Source organism: Lissotriton helveticus, chromosome 9, assembly GCF_964261635.1.
Source record: "Lissotriton helveticus chromosome 9, aLisHel1.1, whole genome shotgun sequence".
NCBI classification, from domain to species: domain Eukaryota; kingdom Metazoa; phylum Chordata; class Amphibia; order Caudata; family Salamandridae; genus Lissotriton; species Lissotriton helveticus.
Window position 1 is genome coordinate 131,498,881 of NC_136070.1, and position 15,389 is coordinate 131,514,269.

The 15,389-nt window shown below is 42.1% G+C and overlaps 1 protein-coding gene and 1 pseudogene across 2 annotated transcripts in view; one reads left to right on the top strand and one right to left on the bottom strand.

The window, feature by feature from the left end:
- Positions 1–320: 320 nt before the first annotated feature.
- LOC144782658 (carbohydrate sulfotransferase 9-like) overlaps positions 321–15,389 on the top strand; it is a 141,192-nt gene continuing 126,123 nt past the window's right edge. Inside the window, exon 1 of one of the 2 annotated variants that reach the window (XM_078662011.1) lies at positions 321–443. The gene's annotated coding sequence lies outside the window, so the exon portion shown is untranslated. The remainder of the gene's footprint in view (positions 444–15,389) is intronic. The other variant, XM_078662010.1, reaches the window with a different exon arrangement.
- On the bottom strand, positions 6,849–7,733 carry LOC144783144 (sentrin-specific protease 1 pseudogene; annotated as a pseudogene).

A 15,389-nucleotide genomic window follows, 5' to 3' on the forward strand; every position in this document is an offset into this window, starting at 1 on the left:
TGCTTCGCTTCCCCTCACACCCATCTTATACCCCCCCATACTCCCCCGACGCCCCACGCCCTCCACCCACTCCCTGCTGGTGTCTGTGCTGTCCTCCTAGGTCCCATCAGCGGCAACACCTTTTGCCCCCCCCCGGGAAATGTTATCGAGTATCCATACTTCAGGAGTTCTAGACACCTTGCCCTGCAGAAGTGTCGAAAACAAAGCTGCAAACACCCCCCATGCAACTGGCTGAACCAGGAGGGGGCGTGGCCACTCGGAGATTGAGCAGGTAAGGTCGGAATGCACCGCAGCGGCTCACCAGTCACATCACTGTGGGAGAAGGGACAGCGACGAGAAACTTCACTGGAATTCACGCCAGGATCCAGCCTCAGAAAACAAGAGCTGGGACCAGAAAAACACAGCTCTAGGCAACAGGGAGCGAAGAGAAGGGTCAGTTCTCCGTGAGTACCTTCAGCATGACTGGCGCGTCGATTGTCCTTACCAAGCCACTCACCCCGCTGCAGAACGTGGTAGCGTAACATTTAAATGCACAGAGACAATACCTTAAATGGACCTGTTCTCTCTGGTACCCTTAAAGGATCATCCTTCATACATGACATTGAGCGACTCAGGGCTTTACATGGGATGAAAAAACTGGGGGGATGTCTCACGGGGGCGTGGCCGATGCAGTTAAGAGCGTGGCTTAAGAACGCTGTAATTAGAAAATCTGTGCTTAGCATAGTGTGCCGCACAGTTATTTTGCTGCTTCTGTGAATGCATCCAGGTATATACACCAGAGACAGTAAAGGGTGGCACCGCTGCAGAATTAAGATGTTTCTGTTTATCAACCCGAGGGTGAGGGCAGACATGGAGAGCCTGATAGGGACCCATCTCAGCACCTGATATTTAGAACTGCCGGTGGTGAGCACCGGCAGGACCCGGCCCACTTAAAGCCCTAGCCTAGAGCGACTCATAATTTCGTAAATAAGACTATGCCAAACCTCTGAAAAAAGCACCCTCTACTCTGACAAGAATTTGAGAGGCATTAAAAAACAAGCATTGAAAATGCAATAGGTCTCGACTTTAGTAAAGTTTAAGCAATTCTGTTTGTAATTAGGTGGCTTTTTAGGTTTGCTCTTATTAGTGTTTTTTAAACTTTCATGTACATAACATGCATATGTATGCATATATGTATATGTAAGCATGCATTTGAAATATTTGTAATGTAAACATATAAGCGTACAATATACTATAATTGTATTGTCTCCGTTAACAACCATCACATCCACTAGTGACCTCTGCAACCATGTTGCCACCTATGAGCTAAACCAGGGTCTAAATTGCATATACAGCATGTCTCGGAGATTGTTTATCAAAATATGTTTTTTCTATAATTCAACAAAAACTGAATACCAATTTAAAAAACATCCTCAAATTAGCCTGCAAAGTATCTAGGTTAGAGCGTCATTTAAAAGAATCGCAGATGGTCGGGCTCTTTTACATAAGAAGTCTTCTTAACAGAAGTGGCAGACAGGCAACAACATTTAAACATCAAAAGAATAACTTTGAAAGCTGCATGAAAACAAAATTAACCCCTGAACTAAATATGACCGGACCATAAATTTGAACAATGGTCATTTCTGTAACTCATACTACCAACGGAAGAACCCCTTGGTGTTAGAGATATTATGTGGAACACACACTCCAATTTCTGAAGTTATATTTGGCTTGTCCCCAATACCTACCGGGCATGTTCTATCTCGCTATCAGATGGGTTCCAATTTCTTGACAAACAATTCGTGTATGGAACACAGAAAACCAGAATGAAGGAACAGATGTGACCACGCCAAAATCAGGAGGATGGACGAGAGCATCCGAAAATTCTCACAGTAGGATAGAGCTAAGGAGTATCTGGAAGACTGCCATGTCTCCAAGGGTATAGGCATGGTGAGACACATCTGTGTCATTGTAACTAGAGATAGGGCAAGTTCAGAACACATTGCCATATTTTTGGAAACATTTGGTCCGTTTGAGCTAGAATTTTTTTTGCGTTAAATCTGCAGATTATGCAACATATGATGGGTTCGATCATGGCATATGTTGTAAATCACAGGCCTTGGACTCAGATCTCAAACGCACATCAGTCTGGATTGTTTTACTTTGTAGAATTTTACTTGGGACCAGTACCGTGAAGGCATTTGAAATGTGTGCATTTGAGGCAGGATTCCCTTGTTTCTCTATTGTGGTGTTAATTTGACCATACACATAGTTGGTTTCGAAGAGGCATTAACAATTCTCAAAAACCTACAAGAAAGTGTAGAAATCAAACTGTGCAATCTGTGAAAATTCCACATGCAACCAGGTGTTGTGTACAAATATAGTTATCCTCTCCGAAACAAAAATTACTTTTCAGATTCTTCACGGTTACAAAATAAAATGTCTTATTTTATGGTGGTTGAGCATGAAGATAAAATTGTGTGAAAACAGTGCTGGCTTCTGTTCACCAAAGCCCACTTCCAAAAACACAAGTCCTTGGTGGATTCAGAGTCTGGCCCTAGCTTCAACCTGTCACAGATATCTGAATAAAAGTGCAACTTCATTCGTCTATCAAATCGCAGACTTATGAAAATTGCCATTTAATAGGCATATTAAAGTGATGACAACTACACACAGAAAAAAGTGACTTGTATAAAAGAAGAATTATAAATATTGTATTTCCTCAAAGATCATCAGCCTGGCATATAAAAATTTTCTAGGCTGGGTTTGTATTCAATAGATACTGTAAATTGCGCAGAACATTCTGCATCGCGGTTCAATATATTCCAGTTTTCAATATTCACTCCCAACAAGTTTTTTCTCAAGGTTGCATTGCAGCTGCAGTCAGAATGCACTCAAGAAATCTAGTTCCTTTGTAATTTTTGTCCAGTTCAGCCTCCCGGGATTGGGTTCATGAACTGATCCATTTTAAACACAAATGCCGGGGGTGGTTTTTCCATTAGGGTTCTCGGGCTGCGGTCATTTGAAGCTCCTACACAGTGGTGTCGCAACGGGGTGTGGTGCGTGAGTTTTGGATCCTACCGGCCGCCGTGCGGGGTGGCCCTTACGGAAATCGCCAGCACCCCAGCGCCATTATAGCAAACATGGTGACCGCCACGGGTGGCCCAACGTCTGGCTACACCACTGCTCCCACATGATTACCTCAAAAAATATTATGTTGATACATTTATTTAGAGATAGGATTGTATCTCTAAACAAATTGATGAATTTAAGTCTGGGCTGTCTGTCCCATGCTGCCTACCCCACCTTGGTCTGAAGCAGGAGAATGAAGAGAGGCAGTAAATCAACTTTCTGCAATGTGATGCATGACGCGTGGATTACCGTTCTAAAGCTTTTAATTTTCATGGTAATCTGTGGCTTTGTTCACTGTTGTAAGTGACCCTGTCCGCATCACGGTTTCAGGCACTGGAGTCTTCATCCCTGTGTGAGACCAGACGACTGTCATTTGCAGGCATAGATACCACTCGTTGCCAACCATCACGCAGAGGGATTCAATTCAAGCATGTCTAATTTGCCCCTTCTCCTCAGTAATGATACGTGTCATAATACTAACCCTTTATTATGTATCATCATCAAATTCACTTTATTTTGGTTTGTGAAACCATTAAAGTGTACAGCCACACAGATAAAGTATAAACATTCTTAATTATAAAACAGTCAATAAAAATACACAAATGATTAATAGTAAGTACTCTAATATACATGATAAAATGGCATATCATAATTATGCTGTCGCCAACAAAATAGGACAGGTGATGGGGCCACATAAATAAAGTGCTAGTGCATTAGCAGTAATTGCCCAAAACAGTCATCAGATTGTTATCCCAAAGGATGCATTAACGGCCCTTTTGCCCCTTAGCAACACCCTTATACAAAATCCTGTAGCAACATATTGCTGCACATAGTGATATTCCATAAAAACAAATACATACAATTTCAATAACGTGCATTTCGAATTACAAATAAGTCCTAGTTGCCGGGTCATCACAATTGCCATTTTATATATCAGGGTCGGGGGGATTTCAACAGTGCCTTCCTTCTAATCGCCCAACAGTGGCCTAAGAATTTCGTTGTTGCACAGGCAGAGGTCTGGCATCTGATTTTAACCGCATGCGCGCTAGCGGTTTTCCCGCGGTGTGCTGCGTTTTAAAAAAAAACGCGTTACATGACGAGCTCAACACGTCATGAGTGTACGAGCGTCATCACTCATGACGAGCTGAGCTCGTCATGAGCGCGGAAGGGGTTAAAATGTGCATGGCCTCCTCCGAGTTTCGCGTCCGTAATTGTCTGCACACAGGAGCTAGCCATTTACTTCTTGGTCTCACATAGGCTGGGCAGAAAAAAAGAACGTGGCCAGTTGATTCGTATGGACAGGCACAAGAAGGACAACCCTTGGATCGGCTTTTATTGTTCATCCAAGAGTTTGTAAATACATTAATAGGTAGGTTACCATGCTTGAACTGGATGTACTATTTCCTATCAGCTGGGACCTTGATGACATCAAAAAAGCTTTCTAGGGAACAATTGGGTTTCAAATTCATAAAGGTATCAGCTAAGGAGCCCAGTTTGGATTAAGCAAATTTGTTCTGATGAACCCATGCTCAATAGAGTTGCTTCACTTGGTCCCTGGTATAGGTCAGTGGATGGCCTATAGCATGTTTCGGCAAGCCAATGCTTGTCCGAAGGCTATGTACATGTTTCATCCAGCTGTTCCTATTGTTGGTGTCTAAGGCTGGCACCTCACTGAAGGCTGCGGCATGCAATGCTAATTCTGTGATGGTGGCCAATCTATGCAAGAAAAGCAGTGGGCGAAGTCTCACCAGGTCATTGACTGGCTTTATGCCCAGATCGAGTTTACGAGGCCGCCATGTCCTCAGTAATGATATGTGTTATAATACTAACCCTTTATTGTGTTTATTCTGCTGAGACCCCTGGTCATTCTACCCTCCCTCACTGAGACACCCTAGGCCCTGGATACACGTCGCTGGCCCTTTTAGAAGTGGAGCAGCTGTATTTGTTCTCTGGTGAAATTAATCCAAGTGATTAGCAGGGTTTATGTTTTTTTGCAAATTTGATCCAAATATCTGAGTCAAGCACAAAGGGAGAAATATGTGCTTATAAACAGTTACATGCTGTATACTTTCAAAACGGGCACTCTATTCATGCCCTTAACATTAATGCTAAAACACGAATTGATTTGCAGTGAATGTTCAAAACATTAAGGCAATGCATTTCAGTGATTTAGTTCTTTCTTTATTTCACATGTTTTACTTAATATTTTTATTCAGCAAGGATGTTACCTATTTCATCATGTCTTGTTTCATAATTTTTCATGTGCATTTCATTGCTCTTGTATAGTGCATATTTTAGTCGTGACAGGTATTGTGAAAGGCTTTGATTAAAATCTCTGGCGCTGAGGCTGAAAAGAAATTAAAGTGCCTGTCAGTGGGTTGGCCTCTCTGTAGATCAAACAGAAAAATGGTCATGTATTCCAGTTGCAATGGAAATTCTGTGTAAATGTGTCTGAAGGGGGCATACAGATATCAAAATATTGACATATCGAAAGTAAAAAAAAAGAATGTGCTTGAATGTGAGTGAGTGCAATGTATGTTTGGGAGTGGTGAAGTGTGGGGGATACAAGGAAGTGCATTGAGAGTGAAAAGAGAGTGCTGAGAAGGAAAGAGAAGAGATTGAAGGTGTGCAGATAGATGAGCTGTGCTGAGTAAATGGGCATACATATCTAACATAAAGCACACATAACTGAAGGCCAATACTCTTTCTAAAGACCTTAATAATATTTATTCCACAGTCTCAGAGTTGAAGCAGTTCCAATGTTAATTATTTATAATACATCATTATTGTTACTAATTTATCTTAAACAGCCATAGCGAACAGCCATTGACAAAGCCAATAGAACGGGCAGGTTTTTTGGTATATGCCAGTTGTTGTGTTATATATCTGGATGCAATAACATCTCAGAGAGAAAAAAAAATACTGGTTGGTTAGCACACTATCTGAATCCCTGAAGTGTATTTTAATTTTATTTTCATTTTAGAGAGCCCTGACCTTTTTCATCCTACTTAAAGACCTGTCTGCACATATTTCTATATGACTGATTGCATCCAGCAGCTGTGGGTGCTTCTCAAAGCCTGGTTAGAGCATTTGTTTCTTAAGTAGGTGCTGCATGCAGAACAAGACATTTGCAACCAGACCCTTTGCACATTACAGTAACTGTTGAACAAATTAATGCAGTAAGACATGGGGCAGTTTTTAATGTCTTTAATATTTTAAGACTATACGCTCCCACTGCTTTATAGACCTTGCTTTCTCATTAAATTGATTTGCTTTAAAATGTGCCATTTACCAATCCATTTTCAATTTTCGTCAGGAGGAGGACCCCTGGAACCCCCACCCCCACCCCGGACCTCAAGTTTGTCTATTAAGCATGCTCGCTACATAAAAGTCATATCCAACTTTTATGCCGTACCACTTTTAAATGTCACCTACCAACATTGACAAATGGTAAAACACAATGCTTTGTCTTCAATGCAAGTTTGATATTGTTAAAAAAAAAAGATAAAAAGAGTTTCACTCAAAGGTCTTCAATACTTCGTGGTCTTGGTCCAGCCTACATATTTAAGTTCCAAAAACATATATGTTTAAAGAATCGCAACATCTTTCACTTTTTCTATCTACAGTAACACGGAGGATCTTTTTTCTGCCGTCATTGACACAACAACTTTGCTTTACAGCTGATAAAAGCCTTACAAGCCAGTAATGAAAGCTTGTTTTTGGGAGGATGGGTGTTATCAAAGCAGTTTCTGATGAAGGTTCTCCCACATTATCCTCTTTTGAAAGTAGGGCACATTGCTAGCTGAAAGTTATGGGTTTGTCTTTGGTAACATAATCAGCAAATATTCCACAATTGCTTCCGTTCATCTGCTGTGGAAGTCCCTGACTGTTTTTGTTTAGCAGCTGCCAAACGTTACCATCCAATTCTTTTCCTTTCTTGTCTAAACGTTCTTCCTTTAAATATTGCATTAAATAGTGCATTAATATCCTGAAACTTCCATGTTCTTCCCACCCATGGAGACATAGTATGTGATGTTTTTTTTCTGACATCCACCACTGCCAGCCATCAACGGACTCTGAGGTGAATAGGCACAAGAATCACGCCCACTGAGAAAATGTAAAAACATTTTGGTCCACCATTTCACTGTCTGATATCCAGCACTTTTCACTTTTGTAAACAAAAATGTATTAAATGCATGGACCCTGGGAAATCATTCTCTTCCATCAACAAACTCATGTAGGAGTGTATTACCTCATCATTAAGGCAGTTTGGGGTGTTTAGTGTAAACAAACCTTTTCTAGGTTTCCAGTGGAAAAATACGTCTGGCCTTCTTTCAACATTTCCTGTGTGAATTCAGGAAATTCCTGTTACTTTGATCTTCTGGGAACAACTTTCTGTTTTTCTTTGACCCTGGTAACAATAATCTCTTTCCTCAGTGGCACACAGACACTCAAATCTACAGAGTCTTGTATTCTCTGGTTATGCAATTCAGTGCCAAAGCTTTCTGTTCCTTAACCTTTCGAAATCTCTACCGGTCTTGTGAATCATGCAAGCAAGTTAGTTCTTTGATACAAAGCTCTGCTCTGAGAAAGGGTTCATTTGGCGGTTCAGGAGTTTTACATCATTGCCAATTTCTATGATGGATTCTGATCTTTCAGATTGTGAATCAAGGTTGATTCAATTATCTCAATGCCCCCAAGTCACAACTGAGGAGTGGTCACTTGTCTAGCAGCAGGGTCACAGCAGCCGTGCAAGCTTCAACTGATTTTGTTCTTGTTGTAGTTACTGCTGGTGTGGATGGGTGGGTACTGGAATCCATGCATCTCAGCAGATGGGAGGGAAACAAACTTGGCATCATTGTGGCCAAAAAAGACTTCCTTGTAACACCCTGAAGCAGCTGCCAGTAAATTACTTTTTCATCCCCATGAACAGTCTCATCTGTAGCACTTATACATCACCATTGTGCCTTTATGGGACTATGACAATATGAACTACCCCATTATGAACTTGTTGTCGGAAGCAATTTTTCATAGGCAAAATCATGGTGATTCAACTTTCCAAGGACAGTAATCAGGGCATCACATACAGACCTTCTACCTGTGTAAACAGATGATCACTGAGTCTTGATTGCCCATTGGCAGTAGGTTTGTCAACAATGACCTTTCCAGTTTGCCTGAACATTACCCTATTGCCAGAGGCTGTGAAGCTTTCAGGTGAAGGCATTCCCGTTCGGAACTTCAGAACGCACAGATCAGTTAGAGTTCATGCTTTGAATAAAAAATGGATCATAAGAAAGTTCGTGTGCTGCAGGCATTCATGGTTGTCCGGGATGCGCTTTGAACATTTTCCTGTACTTCTGTGAAGTACAATTCATGTCCTTCCCATGACAATTCTTTCACTTCTTCAGCCGATAGCTTCAGAAAATTATTACTTTCCTCCATACTGGAGACTTCATGGATTAATTTCCCAGATCCAAAGCACTCCTTACTTTTGGTTCTCTGGACAGCACCATTTCTTTATGTATGACTGTGCTGCTCAGTCCTCAAGGACGATTGTCTGCCACGGGGGAGGCCTAGGATGGGTGGGGCCTCGGGAGCAGGAGGGTTGGGTTGGGAGCGGGAGGGATGGGGGCACGAGGTGTGGGAAGGGGTGAAAGAGCACTTAGAGTGTACATTGTAGGATCTTTTTATCAGGTTGCCAAGCTTGCCATCCACAAGACCTTTTACAATAACCAGGATTCGCAAAATGAGAGACCCAACCCACTAGTTGTAGGGGGAATTGCTGTCCACCGCACAATGGAAAAACTCTTTTTGCAATTGCCATGATGGGGTTCAACACAATTAAAATAGCATCATGCAATACCAATGGCACTAACCATCAGGTCAAATTTAAATCCAATATAGGATGGCTTCTAGCAACCCACGTTCAGATTATTCTCTTTCAAGAGACGCATTTTAAAGCCCAATGCAAGCTGCTAAAAATGCCAAAAGGTATCTCTCAAGCATTTTATGCCTTCGCTGGAGCAGCTATTAAAGGGTAGCGATTTTAATAGCGTGGACATTCGAAGGAGAAACTTTAGAGGTTTTTAGAGATTCTAAAGCCGGATGGATTATTCTTAAAATGGTACCAGGACCTCACAGTTTTTGTTTAGCCAGCTTCTATGGGCCTATTGAAGATGATATAGTAGCATTAAATGAGCTGTATGATGCATTGCAGGCCTGCTCTGGCTTGTTCTTGCTAGGGGCAGATTTCAATATTCTGCATGTTAGATTGGCCTCATCCCGTATTGACAAGGCCCAGAACAAACCTAAGGCATCAAGTTTTCAAGCCAAAATGACCAAGGACCTAGCTTTAGTTGACCCTTGGCGACTGGACAGTCCTCACTCCCAGGAGTTTACCTGTTTCTCCAAAAGATATAATACAGCCTCTTGTTTTGATCTCATTTCAATGGACCAGAAAGAATTCTGGTATATGGTCCAATCCTTTTTCAGAGCATTCAGTTTCATTTATTCAACTGAATACCGAATTCGAGCAACCAGAAAGACCAAGGTGGTCTCTTGATAAATAATTGTTAACTAATAAAGGTTGAGTTGTAGCCATAAACTCGAATCTTAAAGAATTCTTTGAGAGGAATATTGAGTCGGCTCCCTGCTTTTCTGTTTGGGAGACCTGCAAGGCCTTCATACGAGGTGAGGCAATTGTCTTCAAAGCTCAATGACAAAAACTGAAAAGGGAAAAAGAGGAAGATATACAGGTAGAGCACAATCACGCCACTTGGGTCCGTCTTAGGGGGCGGGGGGTGCAGGACTCAGGCGCAAGATGAAGCTAAGCTAGACAACCCATGAAAGAATACTATTTTGCTCAGACAATTTTAAATCAGAACTCCAGCTTTCAACAATTATACAAAGAGAGCGAACAGGCCAGATGATATCTTGCATGGTCAGTTAAAAAGAGACAGAACAACTCCATTATTAAATGTACGATAAAGCCAGTGGCCAGACGGTATCTCAACCATAGGAGATAGACAAAGTCTTTCTAACCCATTACACACATTTTTATATGTCCCCATCGGTTACCAGGCCAGAGGTAATAAAAAAGTTCCTTGATAGGATTGACATTCTAATTCTTAGTCAAGAACAGCGGCAGAGTGCTGGTGTTCCCATTACTCCCAAAGAGTGTTATCCGTAGGCAGTCCTTGGGGTTGGTTTGATGCTCTAATGGGTCCACCTCCCAATCGCTTCAAGTCTGAACAGATATAAAATCATAGACTGTTGAAGTGATTAAGCGGGGGAAGGAAAGGATGGGATCAGCGGGGAGGGAGCCCTGCAAAGAAAACACACTATTACTGATATGAACTCGTCTGTGGTAACATCTCTGTGTACAACAACATTCCCTTTCTTTTCTAGTGAGTAAGAGTCCTACCTGTAAATGAAAATAACTAAGGAAAGGTAGGTTGGTTCTTCACCATTGGTACTAGTATAGAAGTGCTAGGGATAAGTACATGGAAGACAGAAAGAACGTAAATATACTGTTTATAAGGGAGATTTGTAAATGACTCTTAGTGACTGTACACATACCCCATTCTTTGTTACACCATGTATCACAGGGGTGGTGTTCTTGAATCGTCACGCACTCTCACTTCAGATCCCTGTTACAGTATAACAAAAGCACAAACAAAAATGTATAAAGTAACATATAAATGGCAGGTTCGTAGCAGAAATAGAAGCACAGCTCAAATTAGTTGCTGCCTTCCTGAATATCATGATATATCCATACTCATGAACCTCAGAATAACGCAGAGTTACGGAGTTCCAATCACTCCGCTTTTGAGTAGACCAGCACCTTTAAGTGCAGAAAAGCTCCTCTTTGACAGAGGGAAGCCCACAGACAGAGGTGTGTTCCGTAAATGAATAATTCTCTCCTCTGCAAGGTCTCAGCCGAGACCACCCAACAGAGGAAAGCACGGAGCACCAAAACAACTCTCCAGACTGCAAGGATCAAGGTAATGACTTGCCAACAGCAGGGAGAACAATCAGCAAATATATGCCATTCAGTAATCCAACAAGCCTTGAGAGAGAGACAAGCCATGAAAGAATACTATTTTGCTCAGACAATTTTAAATCAGAACTCCAGCTTTCAACAATTATACAAAGAGAGCGAACAGGCCAGATGATTTCTTGCATGGTCAGTTAAAAAGAGACAGAACAACTCCATTATTAAATCTAAGATAAAGCCAGTGGCCAGACGGTATCTCAACCATAGGAGATAGACAAAGTCTTTCTAACCCATTACACCCATTTTTATATGTCCCCATCGGTTACCAGGCCAGAGGTAATAAACAAGTTCCTTGATAGGATTGACATTCTAATTCTTAGTCAAGAACAGCGGCAGAGTGCAGGTGTTCCCATTACTCCCAAAGAGTGTAATCCGTAGGCAGTTCTTGGGGTTGCTTTGATGCTCTAATGGGTCCACCTCCCAATCGCTTCAAGTCTAATAGATATAAAATCATAGACTGTTGAAGTGATTAAGCGGGGGAAGGAAAGGATGGGATCAGCGGGGAGGGAGACCTGCAAAGAAAACACACTATTACTGATATGAACTCGTCTGTGGTAACATCTCTGTGTACAACAACATTCCCTTTCTTTTCTCGTGAGTAAGAGTCCTACCTGTAAATGAAAATAACTAAGGAAAGGTAGGTTGGTTCTTCACCATTGGTACTAGTATAGAAGTCACTAAGACTCTTAGTGACTGTACACATACCCCATTCTTTGTTACACCATGTATCACAGGGGTGGTGTTCTTGAATCGTCACGCACTCTCACTTCAGATCCCTGTTACAGTATAACAAAAGCACAAACAAAAATGTATAAAGTAACATATAAATGGCAGGTTCGTAGCAGAAATAGAAGTTCAGCTCAAATTAGTTGCTGCCTTCCTGAATATCATGATATATCCATACTCTTGAACCTCAAGATAACGCAGAGTTACGGAGTTCCAATCACTCCGCTTTTGAGTAGACCAGCACCTTTAAGTGCAGAAAAGCTCCTCTTCAACAGAGAGAAGCCCACAGACAGAGGTGTGTTCCGTAAATGAATAATTCTCTCCTCTGCAAGGTCTCAGCCGAGACCACCCAACAGAGGAAAGCACGGAGCACCAAAACAACTCTCCAGACTGCAAGGATCAAGGTAATGACTTGCCAACAGCAGGGAGAACAATCAGCAAATATATGCCATTCAGTAATCCAACAAGCCTTGAGAGAGAGAGAGCCTACACATGCTTTCTCGAAAGGAAACGAGAAAAGATCACGGTGTCAGAGACACCATTACTGGACCAGCTCTCCTAGGACCGCTGAGTAGACAAACGAATAATCAGCAGCGTTCTCTACCCCGAAAACAGTATATATCGCAGAAATGCAGGTCGCGTGAAGAACACACACGCCTCACAGGGGCACGGTTGCAGCGCAGATGGGATCTGACAAAGAGATACTAGAAGTGATTAAGAGCTCTCCAAATGGGAACGCATGTGAGAACGAAGGCCCCCAGCGCTTTGAGACCCCTAGGAGTGATTAGTTTGAGCATTACAAATACCGGATATATACATACATATATACATACACACAACAATGGCTTTCCAGCCGAGATGTATAAAATCTTTGGACCTCAGCTGACTCCCTTCCTGGTTATTTTGTTTAATGAGATTTTAGAAGGCTGTGAAATTCCCTCCAGCTTCTCGGAGTTGGTAATTATGAGCTTTTTTTTAAAAAAAGGCAGACCCGGGGATCAGCCTAGCTCATACCGCCCTATGAGCCTTTTAAACAGTGATTATAAAATCTTGGCCAGAATAATTGCCACCAGAATAACACCTCTGGCACAAGAAGTAGTCCATATGGAGCAATCTCGATTTCTTCCGGGAAGGATCATCCCGGAGAATACCAACTTTCTCATACTAGCCAAAGATTTTTTGCTAATAAAATCAAGTTGTCTTTTTTTATCATAGATGGTGAAAAAGCAATTGATTTAGTGCAGTGGGAGATTCTTTTTTCTACCATGATTAGAGCTTCCCATCAAAACTGGTGAAGTGCTTGGGCAATTTATACAATTAAGCCCAAGCTAAGGTTATGATAAACTCACTAAGGGCAGGATGAATCTCAATTAGTCGGGGCACTTGCTAGGGCTGCCCGATCTCTCCAGTTCTTTTTGCACTATTTATCGAACCGTTAGCTCTTTCTCCTCGCCAAGATCCACAAATTGAACCCCCAGTTTTCGGTGCTCCTAAATGTAAATCTTTTGCAGATGACATGATCCTCTACTTGAATGCTGAAGAGTATAATATTAAAAGAACTTTTGATTTAATTCCGACCTTTTCCAAGCTGGGGGGGTATAGAATTAATTAGTCAAAATCGGAAATCTTGTTCTTTAGCACCTCCATCTCCATACTACCTAGTGAAATGTCTGGCCCTGCAACCTATTGGATGCGTTTTTATCAGTCCTGATTTTTCTGACCTCTATCAACTTAATTATTTACCTACATTGGCAAAAGCTCGGATATTACTATCGCAATGGCAGCTATATCCACTCACTATCATTGGGCGAATAGCATTAATTAAAATTATGATTTTACCTTCTTTTTCTTTATCTTCTCCAATGTTATTATAAAAGTTGGCCAGAAATTCTTCTGCTGTGGCATTTCATTTGGTCAGGTAAAAGGCCTCAGACGAAAGTTGGAAATTTTACAGTTATCAATTGAAGATGGTGGTCTAGCAGCCCCACATTTCAAGAACATTTTCAAGCTTCTTTTTCAGATTGGTGTGTGCCTGGCAGCAATCTCTCAAAATACCAAAGAAGAATTTTTTATCTTAACCATATGTTAAGAGAAGCAGATATTAAGCTCTACTCCTTCCTCAAAATTCACAAGCTCCAAAAATGGTGTAGGTAAAAATTTCCCTTGGTGGTAGTCTGGAGATTTAACAAACTGAAGGCGGTCTACGACTTTCATCAATTTCATCCCAATATCCTATTGCAAGAGTGTGATTTGTTAGGCCTTCCATAGGAAGAGAGTGCTTTCAGAAATGGGAGAAAGCAGGGATTCCTAGGCTTAAGGAATGTTTAACAGCTGGTACCACAAGGCCTGGAGACAGCTTCAAAGAGGGCAATCCAGCAATCTCCAGTGGGCTATTTTTATCATATTCTCCAATACAGCATTTTGTTTATGACAATAAACCCCCAGGGGATTCTCCAACTTCGGCATTAAGCTATGAATTTTATGTTTCAAGACAAGTGGGAGTTGGTAAATGGTGTGACATTCTGCTGAAACAACTGTATCCCAAGGTGGTGCAAGTTGCCTTAGAAACAATTGTGTCCGCTACTGGTTGTAATATAGACCCCTCAGCTTGGAATACTTATAATCTATGCCCCCATAAGCCCAAAAGAGGTTCTAATTTCAAAAGGATGGTGTTTTTTCCTTAATGTCTAATATATTATCTACAAGCTAAGCTCCAATCAATCAATCAGGGATTGTTAAGCGCGGCTACTCACCTGTGAGTGTCTCAATGCGCTGAGGGGAGCAGGGGGCTGCTGATCCATCTGGGCGATGGGGTTCAGTCGAAGCGCCAGGTCCTGAAATCCTTCCTTAATTGGGTCAGCAACGCGGATAGCCTGAGGTGGTGAGGCAGGGTGTTCCAGGTCTTGACTGTGAGGTAGGAGAAGCATCTTCCTCCGGTTCTGGACTTGCAGATCAGTGGGACGGTGGCCAGGGCCAGTTGGATGAAGCAGAAGAGTCTGGTGGGCATGTAGAATGAGAGGCCCAGTCTGGCTGTGGCGTTTTTAATGTTCTTTAGATTCCTGAGGAGTTTCTGGGTGACATTGGTGTAGAGTACGTTGCCGTATTCGAGTCTGCTGCTGATGAGTGGGTGGGTGACCGTCTTTCTGGATATGGTGGGAATCCATCTGAAGGTCTTTTGAAGCAGGTGTAGCATGTAGAAGCATTATGAGGAGATGGCGTTGATCTGGTGAGGGGGTGGGACCCAGGATGAGGACTTCGGTCTTGTCCAAGTTGAGTTTGAGGCAACTGTCTTTCATCCAGGTGGTGACAGCCTTCATCCCGCTGTGGAAGTTGATTCTGGTGGCTGTGGGTTCGTTGGTGAGGGAGAGGATTGTAGTATTTATGATGACAGCACAGCAGGATAGTTTGAAGTCTAGGTTTATTCAGCTTAGGAGAAGCACAGCGACAAAGGGGCAGGAACAGCTATCAACTGCCAGAAGGCAACATTCTACCACAA